Source organism: Lygodium microphyllum, chromosome 9 (genome assembly GCF_053477565.2).
Source record: "Lygodium microphyllum isolate KBCC chromosome 9, Lygodium_microphyllum_v1.1.10, whole genome shotgun sequence".
Taxonomy (NCBI): Eukaryota; Viridiplantae; Streptophyta; class Polypodiopsida; order Schizaeales; family Lygodiaceae; genus Lygodium; species Lygodium microphyllum.
In genome coordinates, this window is record NC_141143.1 from 159,216,503 (window position 1) to 159,227,620 (window position 11,118).

Genomic DNA, 11,118 nt, shown 5'->3' on the forward strand with positions numbered 1-11,118 from the left:
TTAGGAAAGGCAATGACATGGAAAAAGAATATGAAGAGTTGTAGGAACAATGTGAAGTAGAAATAAAAAATCGGGTGCAACTTAAAGGTCGGTATGTCCAAGCTATGAAAGACAAAGCCACGTTAGAAGTAGAACTAGAGGAGATAAAGTAGGTCCAAGGATAATGAATAAAGGAGATGAAGAAGGCAAAGTGAGCCAAAGAGGAGGCCTAGCAAAAGACCCGGTAGCTAGTGGAGTTGGAAAATGATATAGAAAAATCCACACATAACTATGGCCGACTCCAAAAGCAATTAGGCCATGAATCGTGACAAAGAAGCATCCTTACCCAAACTTGAAAAGAAATGCAAACCAGGTTGGAAATCCTTGCCAAAAGGCAAAACAAGGGCTAGAGATAGCAAAGGAAAGAGCGAGTCAGGGGAAGAAAAAATGGATGCATTGTAGAACATGGTCACTCATTTAGCGCAAGTAGAATGTGAAAGAAGCATGGCAATAGAAAGAGCTAAGGCAATTGAGGTAGTAATGCAAGTTTAGCAATAAGGCTTTATGAACACATTCCTTGAGGTGTGGTAGCCATGTGAGGATGACATGATGGATAACCTTAAGAAGAAATTGCAACTCACTAGGTAGGCACTCGAGCATAGTCTAGAGGTGACGATTCCCTAGCAACAGTATAACATGACAAAGGAAGAATAGGTCTTGAGGCTCAGGGAAATGGGGCTCTCCATAGATGAACTAAAGAAGATTGGAATAGCCATCATTGAAGAACCTTCCCAAGCCTTGGAAGCACCACCACCATCACCTCTTGTGCTTGAGGCAGATTGGGAACAAGAAGAGCATGAACAATTAACATCCCCACCCCTAAAAACCACCACAAAAACAGAAAGAGTGCTCACCCCTCTAGGAAATGCTATGGAAGCCTTGTGGAGAAGAAGAGAACACGTGAAAGACATAGGAGGAAGCTCACTGCCACTACCCAACCATACCTTTTTTGTAGAGAGGAGAGTACTTATCGACTCTCTATGATAGAGAATTCATCACTTGGGAACAATGGGAGGCGCAAGAGTCACCTATGTACTTCATTTTTAACTTTCCACATGTGCTTAGAAAGATGATGCCTTTGATAGTTATGCAGAAGATAATCTAGGTGTCATTAAAGGCTAGGAAAAAGATGAATGGAGCAAAAGATCTAAGACCTTGGCTTTTGGCAATGCGAATTAGAAGACTATTGACATGACAAGGCGTTTGAGGTGCCACAAAATGTAAAAGGTTATGCATCTCACCTTGCTTGGAGAAGAAATATCTTGGATGAAAACATGGAAGTATGGTTGACTTTCTGTAGCTCACTACCATCCAAAAGAGGGAACCCCAGTTACATGCATTATCCTAGGCGACATGGAGTTGACTGCAACTCTACAAGGCATGGTAGGCACGACTTCCCTTTGATATATTCAATGTAGAAAGGCTAGAAGACAACCTCAAGTTTTCAGAGGACTTAATCCCTTCCTTCAAAAGATTCACAAAAGATTTCTCTTCTTGCCCAAATCCCAATTTCATCCCAACATGCAATTATTTAAGATTGCTTCTTCAATTGCTCAATCACAAAAGAAGGTGGCAAAAGGGGAGGGTCTTCACCCTTTGTTCTTTGATGTGAATGATAAGTACACCATAATTAGATTGCTCCTTCGTGCTACCCTACTATCAGCATACTATTTTGAGCTATTGGAAGATATGAACATTAGCTAGTTCATCAATTGTAGCCACCCTTTTCTCCCAACAACACCCTTGGTAGCAAGATCTACATTGAAGACTTATACAATGAGCAAAGCATGTCTAGAAAGATCATTATTGTAGCCACTACCTTGATAGCCACCTAGGATCACATAGGGTCCCAGTGAAGTCCCCCCCCATTTATACATAATGCCTTCTTGCGAAAAGAAAAGAAAATAAAAATAAAAAGAGTGAAAACCACACATAGTCACAACACTTAAGGGATCATAATCCCTAGCCCTTCCCCACTTCACTTAACTTGGGGCATATGAAGGGTAGGATGTCCCACAAACATTGATAGAACAATCTCCCTAAGTCTTGCACATCACTTCTCCCAACACTTACAGGGTTCTTAAGTGTAAGACAACACTCTAAGCTTGTTTGGGGTTTGATTCATATCCTAGTTATACCCACATGAGCAAAAAAGTCATAGAACAGTGAGATAGACACCCCTAGCTAGTATACATACCCTTCTATGGTGAGAACACAATGTGAAGAATATCTTAATGAAACTAAAAACATCAATGGCCCACATCATCTTGACCCCTCCCTCTTCTATCTCGATAGTGAGCCTACCCTCGAAGATGAATTTGAAGCTAACTGACAAGAAGACGTGGCCCAAGGATTGTCTCTACAACTACCGCCAAGTCTAATAAGACCCTAGAGCCAATAAAAGAAGTGGGTATGCCTAACACCTTCTTGGCTCCTAACACCCTAGAGATTGGTGTTTGGATCGAATGATGTTTTATTGTAGATGCATTGATTGACGGAGGCTCATCAATGAACATAATGATAGATGTGACAATGAAGGTTCTAGGTTTGCAAGATATGCAACCTATATAGTGGCTTATCATATTAGCAAACTAGAGGAGAATTAAGTATTTGGGCATTGTCCCATATGTGAAGACAACTCTGGTGGGAAGATACTATTAGGGTTGACCTATCTGGTGGTGAAACCAAATTCCCATGGGACCTCATACCATCTTCTCTTAGGAAGACCATGGCTTTTTGAAGCAAGAGGAGCATTCTTGCCACACACTGGCCTAAAGCACAAGGGTACTACTAATACTCTCTACACTTCCCAACCAACATCGATTGTACCAGGATCCCATCAAACCTTAATGTGCCATGGGACTAGCACTTGGCTAGGAGGGGGTAATGTTAATCCCTTTCATGATGAAAGCAATGGAAGAAAGGTAAAGTGCATTAAAATTTAAAATTTTCAAAGTGCAAGCGAGACCAGGAGCAAAAGTTTGAATGGTACCAAACAAGGAAAATAATTTAACTTGTATGAGCACCAGGCTCCCTCCTATGCAAGTTGTAAAATCAAAAAGTTCACAAATGAGATATTGAATAATTTATGCTTCATAGGTTTAGAAAGAATACAAGACATGTATTGGGAAAGGGCGAGTGTTGGTGGACTAAAGGGTGGGTGGCAAAAAAAAGAAGAATATATATATAAGCCAAAAAATAAGAGGATAAGCACATTCTTGGAGTGTGAAAACTTGTGGCTCTCTTCTTGCTATTGTGTCTATCTTGTTGTGTGAGAGAGAGGGAGAGAGGGATTGAGAGAGAGGGAGAGTATGAGTGAGAGTGAGGGATCAGCTTGGAGAAGCTTTTGTTTCTCTTATCTTCTTCTTATTCTCTTCTCTTCTCTTCACATGACAAACATAGTGGGTGGAGCATTGAGACAGGGCTTACTTAAGTACATTCCTTGGATCATGGAGCTATTGACAAATTTGTGTGACTAGATTGCAATGAATGGATCAACTGGTAAGCTCACTACATTCAATTGGAAAGTAAGCTTGAAGGCCCCAACTCATTGATAATCTAGTTTCTAGGAGGTGTTAGAAGAACATAGATCATGCCGAAGAAGCCAAACTTGATCTCCAATTTTGTATGATGGGTGTTGCATATGAAGCTTATTTGCATTTCTCTTATATTTCTCTTGAGCTTGTTTGATATGTGCTTGCAACTCTTCATGAATATCAAAGAGTTATTGAGCTAGGTCTATAGTGGTTGGATTGTTCTCCTATGATCTTACATAATTGTTTATCCTTGGGCATTGATCATAATTAGCAAAGAATGGTGTGAATTGAGTGGAGACATGGGAGGAATTATTGTATGCAAACTCAAACAGGGATAATAAATCTACCCAATTGTCTTTATGATAGTTGATTATGCATCTAAGGTAATTGCTCCAAGACTTGATTCACTCTTTCTATTTTTCCATCACTTTGTGGGTGATAAGAAAGATTCACTTATACACCCAGAAGTTGAAAGAGGCTTCTCCAAAACCCTGATATAAATTGAGGGCCGCGATCACAAACAATATCATTAGGTAACCCATGGTGCCAATATATATGTTTCAAGAAGAGCCTTGCTATCCCTTCTCCATTGATACTCTTGGTCATTTGGGACATGAGCCATTTTTGGAATCGATCAGCCACCACCAAGATGGAATTATACCCTCTAGAAGAAGGTAGTTTGACAATGAAGGCCATGAATAAAGAGGACCATGGCTTACTTGGAATAGATAATGGTTGAAGAAGGCCATGAGGTTGATGACAAGGGACTTTAGCTCGATTGTACATTGCACAAGAACACACAAAGCCCTTAACTAGTTTCCACATTTGCGACCACCAAAAATTCCTTAAAACTAGCCTGATTGTCTTGCGCTAATGAGGGGACATCATGTCTCTTGTTAAGTATATCCACTTACAAAGGACTAGGAGGAATATAAAGGAGTCCTCTATAATAGAGCAGCCCATCAATGTTTTAGAAATCCCTTGGAGTTTGTTCTTGGCCTTGATGTAATAGCCCCTTTATGTCCTTGGTAAATACATCTTTTGTAATTTCCTTCTTAACCTTTGATAAGAATCCAAAGTGTTCTGGGGCTTTGTTGATAAACTGCCCTTAACTTTAGTTGCTCTCAAGTTTCAAGATTACTAAGTTCTATTGGTCATGGGCTTCATCGCCTTCTTTTGGTTCCAAGTAGGATCTTCAAGAGAGATAAAGCATCTAGCTTCCCTTGTTGGTGGTTAGGCCTATAAGTAATGATGAAGTCAAAATTTGGATAGGAAACCACTCCATCATCTTGTGAGGCTCCTACGAGGTAAGTCCTCTTCTAGTTCATGTTTTGTTCTAGTCTTGTCTTGTAATCAAGCCATGAATTTGTGAGCATTCTGTTATAATCGAGTTATCTCAAAATCAAGTTCTAGTTCAATTTCTCTTTGAAGCTCTTCTTTTGTAAGTTGTGAGAGTAATCTCCTCGCTCTCAAAGAGCACTTGTCATGCCCATAACAATTTTCCAAGATTGAAGAGCTTGTAGCCCAAGCCCCTATTTATACTAGGATTGAGGAGGCTAAGTGTAGCTTCTAGATTATGACATCAATGATGGCATAAGCATAATTGACATAAATGATGACATAAGAAATGTTGATATAAGCATCAATGTAAGCCTCTTCTTTTTCTAAATAATAGTCTAGAACCTTCTTGAAACCATCTAGTACTTTCTCGAATCTTCTAGAATGTTCTAGAATGTTTTGGAATTTCTAGAAACTTCATAGGACCATTGAAAGTACTAGCTTGCATAAGAACCACCAAGGGCAATTCTTGCTTGAGTGTTCATTATACATGCCACTTCCCTATCATAGTAACATGTTCCTTGATCCAAGTCCAAATGAATCACCCAGGTACCTATTTTGGAAGATCTCAAGAACCAGATCCAAAGATTTTGTCACATTATTGATGTCCACACGATCCTTCTGAAACTTCTTATTCAACACATACATCTTATATAATACATTTTCAATTAAATGGACTAAGAATTGTAACTAATATGTCATATCAATGTTAGAGAGTTGCATCATGTACCTTGAAGTCACTCAATAATGCCAGCATAATTTCCACCAATATTTTCATAAGTTTTTCTCTTAATAGCCAACAAACATTATGTATCTTTAATACATCTAGAGGTTTAAGGTTAAAAGCCTTCATCAATCTATCTTATGATGTTGAGTAGACATACCAACCCATGCATTAACTTTGTTAGCAAAAGCATCCACAAAACCGAACTCCACAAATTGTCTCATGCATATGAAACTAGAAGTGCTTCATAATGAGCAACACAATGTAGACTAATCACATCAAACCTCTCTTTAAGCTTAGCAAGCATTCCATTGTTTACACTTGCATACATGATGCATCATCCAAAGAAAATCCAATCATTTTTGTAAGACATAAACCCATTTTGTCCAATAGATCAATCAATGCATCAAATTTTGCTGGGCCTTTTCATCTTCTAATGCAAGCAAAGCCATAAACTTACAAGTGCAAGGATTGTTGCCTTCGTCCTTTAAATAAGACACACACAATCATGTGCTTCTCTAAGGTACGGTCTATGATATCAACAATCAAAACAGAAAAAAGGGACTCTCAAGGCCCAAGGGGTCCACTAGGGTTTACCGTATGGTACCACGTGAGTGTAAGGGAGGGGGATTATTTAAGGTAAGGAATGTGCATTTTATAAGGTAAGCTTCTATAAATAGGGGGTAGATAAGGGGTATTTTCATATATTTCTTGCACGCAGGTGACGCCTCCTTATTACTACTAGTGAATCCCTCATGTCTCAAGGTAAGGTTGGTGCTATCAACAATCAAAACAAAAAAAATGGACTTTTAAAAATGGCCTCTTTCATACTTCCCAACATATCTCTTTTACAACTTTAAGAAACTCTGTTCTAGAAGTCCTACTAGTGTACCCAAAATACTCATCATTTAATAGAATTCTTAGAGTGCACATATAGTATGGAGTAATAAGTAGGTTATGAAGATTTAGAGCATCCCACATATGTGTGCAAGTTAAAGAAGGTGCTCTATGAATTGAAATAAGCGTCTAAAGCATGGTCTTGGAGAATGTCTTGTCAACATTGCCTTTTATGTTTCTGATGCAAATCACTCACTTTATGTGAGGGATAGTGATACAAGTTTGGTCATCATAGTCATCTATGTGGATGACTTGATTATTACAAGTGATAGTGATGGTGGGATTGCTAATGTCAAAGGCCTTTGGCGTTGTATGCTAATTGTGTGAAAATTTGTACTAGCTCTCTCATATTTCAACAAGGATTAAAGCAACTTGAATTAATGATAAGCCTTGGAGTCATGCAATGTAATTTGTAAGGTTAGGTGGCCAGGATAGCAATAAAGTTAGGCTACTAATAGTTGCAATGCATGATTATTAATTTGCTTCTTATTTATTGATGTCCTATTCAATTTCCAAATACTAGGCTCGACCCATTCTTCTCTTTCAAAATTATAGCCCATTCACCATGGATAATATGTGCAAATAAAGGCACACAAGTATGCTCAACATGGAAACATCTTTTTAAAAATGCATTTTGCTATTGTATCTCTTATCAAAAATCATTTTTAAAGCAATGTAAAAATGTGGGTCCAAAGCTCACATTATAAAATGTTGGAGGAAAATGAAAGGTCAAACACCTTTTTTTCATTCTCTAAAATGAGAGGTCTTTAGACCTTAGCAAAATGTATGCAATTTTAATATTTCGATTCAAGAAAGGAAACTGAAGAGGCTTATCGAGTGATTTGGGGAGGTGGGACGTTGAGGTAGTTACAAGCTCTCTTCCTTTATCTTCTCCTTTCACACTTCATTTCTCCCTCTCTCATTTTGGCACAACACTTGCCCTCTTGTTCTTGTTTCTTTCTCTTGTGCTCGTATCGCAATATCCTATGGAGAGTGAGGAAGAGGAAGAGAGTGCGGATGGAAGAATTTTCCAATTTCTTGTGTGCCTTCTTTCTTGTGTGTTTTGAGAGATGGTTTCTTGGTGAGAAAGAGAGTTTTCTTTGCAAGTTTTCATGGCTAGAAATCATACTTGTAGCCTCTCTTAACCGGTTTGAGCTTCTTAGTGTGCAATGGCAAGGTGCTATTCATTTGGTGCACTGGTCGGGAAAGTAGTGGTTATGAAGCTTGCAAGAGAATGGTTTGTAGTTGCATCTCGGCCATGGATTCTATTTTTATTGGCTACAATTTGAGGAAAGGAGCAAGGGGTGAAGATAGTTCTGTTGAACCGTTAATGGAGAATACGGAGGTCCATGAGGCTGTCAAAGAGCAATATTGTTACACTTACTAGGCGTGCCATCACCATCATCCACCACCCTCGTTTTCTATTTCCCACCCTCCAACAACTCTTGCCTTCCCATACTCCTCATCCACATTTGCAATACACTTTGCAACCCCCCCAATCTTTGTTTGACAGCCCTGCTTAACATCTGCCTTCCCTTCCTAGTCCACTCTTGTAGCCAACTCTTTCTACTCCAACATCCCCCCCCCCCGGTACCTTTCTTTCATCCATTATCTTGTTTGGATGTGGCCAGTAATGCTTGTATCATTTTATTATTCTCGATTATACTGAAGCTGATCTTCTAAGGACATAGATGAACACACCCAGAAACTTGAGCAATGACTCTTTCTCATCGCGACTGTTTGGTCACCCCCGCATCCCCATCGGCGTGTGCTTCTGCCTTTATTTAGCCTGACAACAACCACCACATCATCATCGTCCTTCCGCACCTTCCTATTCTCCTTCATATGGTAGCGGCGCCCTTCCTCATCCATTTCTCTCTGCGTCGCGGTTACAGGCATCTCTCTTTATCCATCGGTAAGAATGATTAAATTGATTAAAAAAACAAGGGCATTGATTATTAAGTTTTTTTTTTTTTTTAAACATTCTCAGTGGTTCACATGCATACCTTCTCTTATCTTCAATTCAACCCCTTTTTCACTAAGACCCTCCTCACACAAAACAAATTCCCATAAATCTCCTTTATGTCGATTTCCATTCTATTGCTCTTAATTAAACTACCTTACTTTCTCTTTCCAACAAACATGTTTTCGGGTGGGAGAATTCCAATGCTTTATCTTTCGTAAGGGTGTGCTTCAATTCCGTATCTTTTCTGGGTTTCTTTTATTGTGCTTTATGGACTGGTTGCATTTTGACTTATGCTAAGTGTGATGTTGCTTTCACATGCAAAATTGCTGAAGAGCCCTATCTTTTGTGTTTTGATTGTGGTTTTATTTGGCATGCTTTTAACCCTAGGCTTTACAACTTCGATGTGTGGATTTTCTTTTGTGCTTGATTTAAATTCCATTTTCCAAGCAAAACTAAAGCAATCAAGAAGATCAAGGTGAAAAGATGAAGATAAGGATTTTTGTTCAAGAGCTAATCTCGTGGTTCCTCTTTAAATTTGTTCACAGGGATGCTTCACGCTTAAGTGTGGGAGGATTGATGACTAGGAAATATGTGCAAATAAAGGCACAAAAATGTGCTCAACATTGGAAATATATTTTGTAAAAATGCACTTTGCTTTTGTACCTCCAGTCAAAAATGAATTATAAAGCAATGTAAAAATGTAGGTCCAAAGCTCGCACTATAAAATGTTGAAGGAAAAGGAAAGGTCAAACACCTTTGTTTCATTCTCTGAAATGAGAGGTCTTTAGACCTTAGCAAAATGAATGCAATTTTAATATTTCAATTCAAGAAAGGAAAATGAAGAGGCTTATTGGGTGATTTGGGGAGGTGGGAGGTTGAGATGGTTACAACCTCTCTTCCTTTATCTTCTCCTTTCGCTCTTCGTTTCTCCCTCTCTCATTTTGGCACAACACTTGCCCTCTTGTTCTTGTTTCTTTCTCTTGTGCTTGTATTACAATATCCTATGGATAGTGAGGAAGAGAAAGAGGGTGGGGATGGAAGAATTTTCCAATTTCTTATGTGCCTTCTCTCTTGTGTGTTTTGAGAGATGGTTTCTTGGTGAGAAGGAGAGTTTCTTTGTAGGTTTTCATGGCTAGCAAGTGTACTTGCAGCCTCTCTTGATGACTCGTTTGAGCTTCTTGGTGTGTCATGGCAGGGTGTTGTTCATGTATCTAATGCTATGTAAACAAGAAGCAATAATTTTATATTGTTCATCCTGTGTAATCACAAGTACTTTTTTACATGATGGATCCTTCAATTATTTAGATTTTAATCAAACTATTATGCAATTGTGAAATGACTAATAGATAGCCAATTCCAATGTCACTATATAGAACCACAAAAGGGGGAAGAGCTAACTGATATGATTGATTATTGAGAATATGAGTACTCATGTATATCAACATAAAATCAAATTGGCTAGAGTAAAAGTTGATCTAAGCATGGGTGCATGTAATGGAGTTGTAATCATAAGCTAGTAGTAAATTCCCAAGACCCACTAGCTCAAGTGATAGAGTGAGATGGTTTGTAAAATTTAAAATAAGATTATGGCTCCACTTATCTAGTCGCCAAGGTAGATGTCATAATAGACATGTTGAGGTGGTAGTCAAGGGTTGGGTGCCCCTTGACTACAAGTATTCATGTAAGCCCTAATATTCAATTGGTACAAAATCCTTTCATGTCTAAACTAGTGATCAATTGTGGAAATGAGGTATACATGGGAGCATATTTGTACTGTGTATTGCTGTAATATAAGGGAACATTTTAGTTACTAGGTTATGTATGCGCTTGCTGATATGATATGCACATGAGGGAAGTGTAAAGCATCTTGTAAGTATCTAGGTGGAATTTGGGCACTTTTTTTATACGAGCAACCATGACAAAAATGATAAAGTAAAGTCTCAACATCAAGTGTTATGGATTTTTATTTAAATCTTTGTATAGTCAACTTAATGGGACAAGGTTCTCGAGTTTAACCTTGGCAAGTAGGTGTGTTTTTTTAGTAAGCTTTCTTGGGTGAGCTTCTCAACCATAGTAGATATGTGAGCTTTTAGGTCATGTGACTTGACGTAATTCCAAGTCAAGAGCATTCACATTGGCATTGAAAAGCTGGATCATTTGGTAAACTTAAAACTTAGGGGGCTTGTGGCCATTTGATGAGTAATAGCCTTTAACTTGTAAATGGCCCAAGGTTGGTGAAAGGACTCGTTTTACATCAAGTGGGAGACCACCCATTAACATTCTCCAAATGAAGACTTTGCATTTAAAAGGGGTTGTATTGAGCCAACCCACCATCACTATTAATCTCCACCATCCTCTACTGTTGTGAAAACCCCATAAAGAATTGCACTTATCAGTTAATCATAGATGATCTTTGATAAGCAAATGATATTATTGATTTGCATATGCTCACTCTATGATTAGCTGATTATTGATTTTCCAATCCTACCAAGATGTTCTAGTACATCCACCCATGTATTGTTGAATTCATTATATTCAAAAACCAACATATCTTTTTTCTTCCCCTTTGTAAAATGCATTGAATATTTAATATGCTTGTAGACACCTAACGGCTTTAT

The 11,118-nt window shown here is 38.4% G+C and overlaps 1 long non-coding RNA gene across 1 annotated transcript; it reads left to right on the top strand.

Annotated features, from left to right (window-relative positions):
• The first annotated feature begins 7,402 nt into the window (after positions 1–7,402).
• On the top strand, positions 7,403–9,317 carry LOC148031792 (uncharacterized). The gene is made up of 2 exons (XR_015692011.1): positions 7,403–8,449; positions 9,046–9,317. It is a non-coding gene; the product is annotated as an uncharacterized LOC148031792 (long non-coding RNA).
• The last annotated feature ends 1,801 nt before the right edge of the window (positions 9,318–11,118 follow it).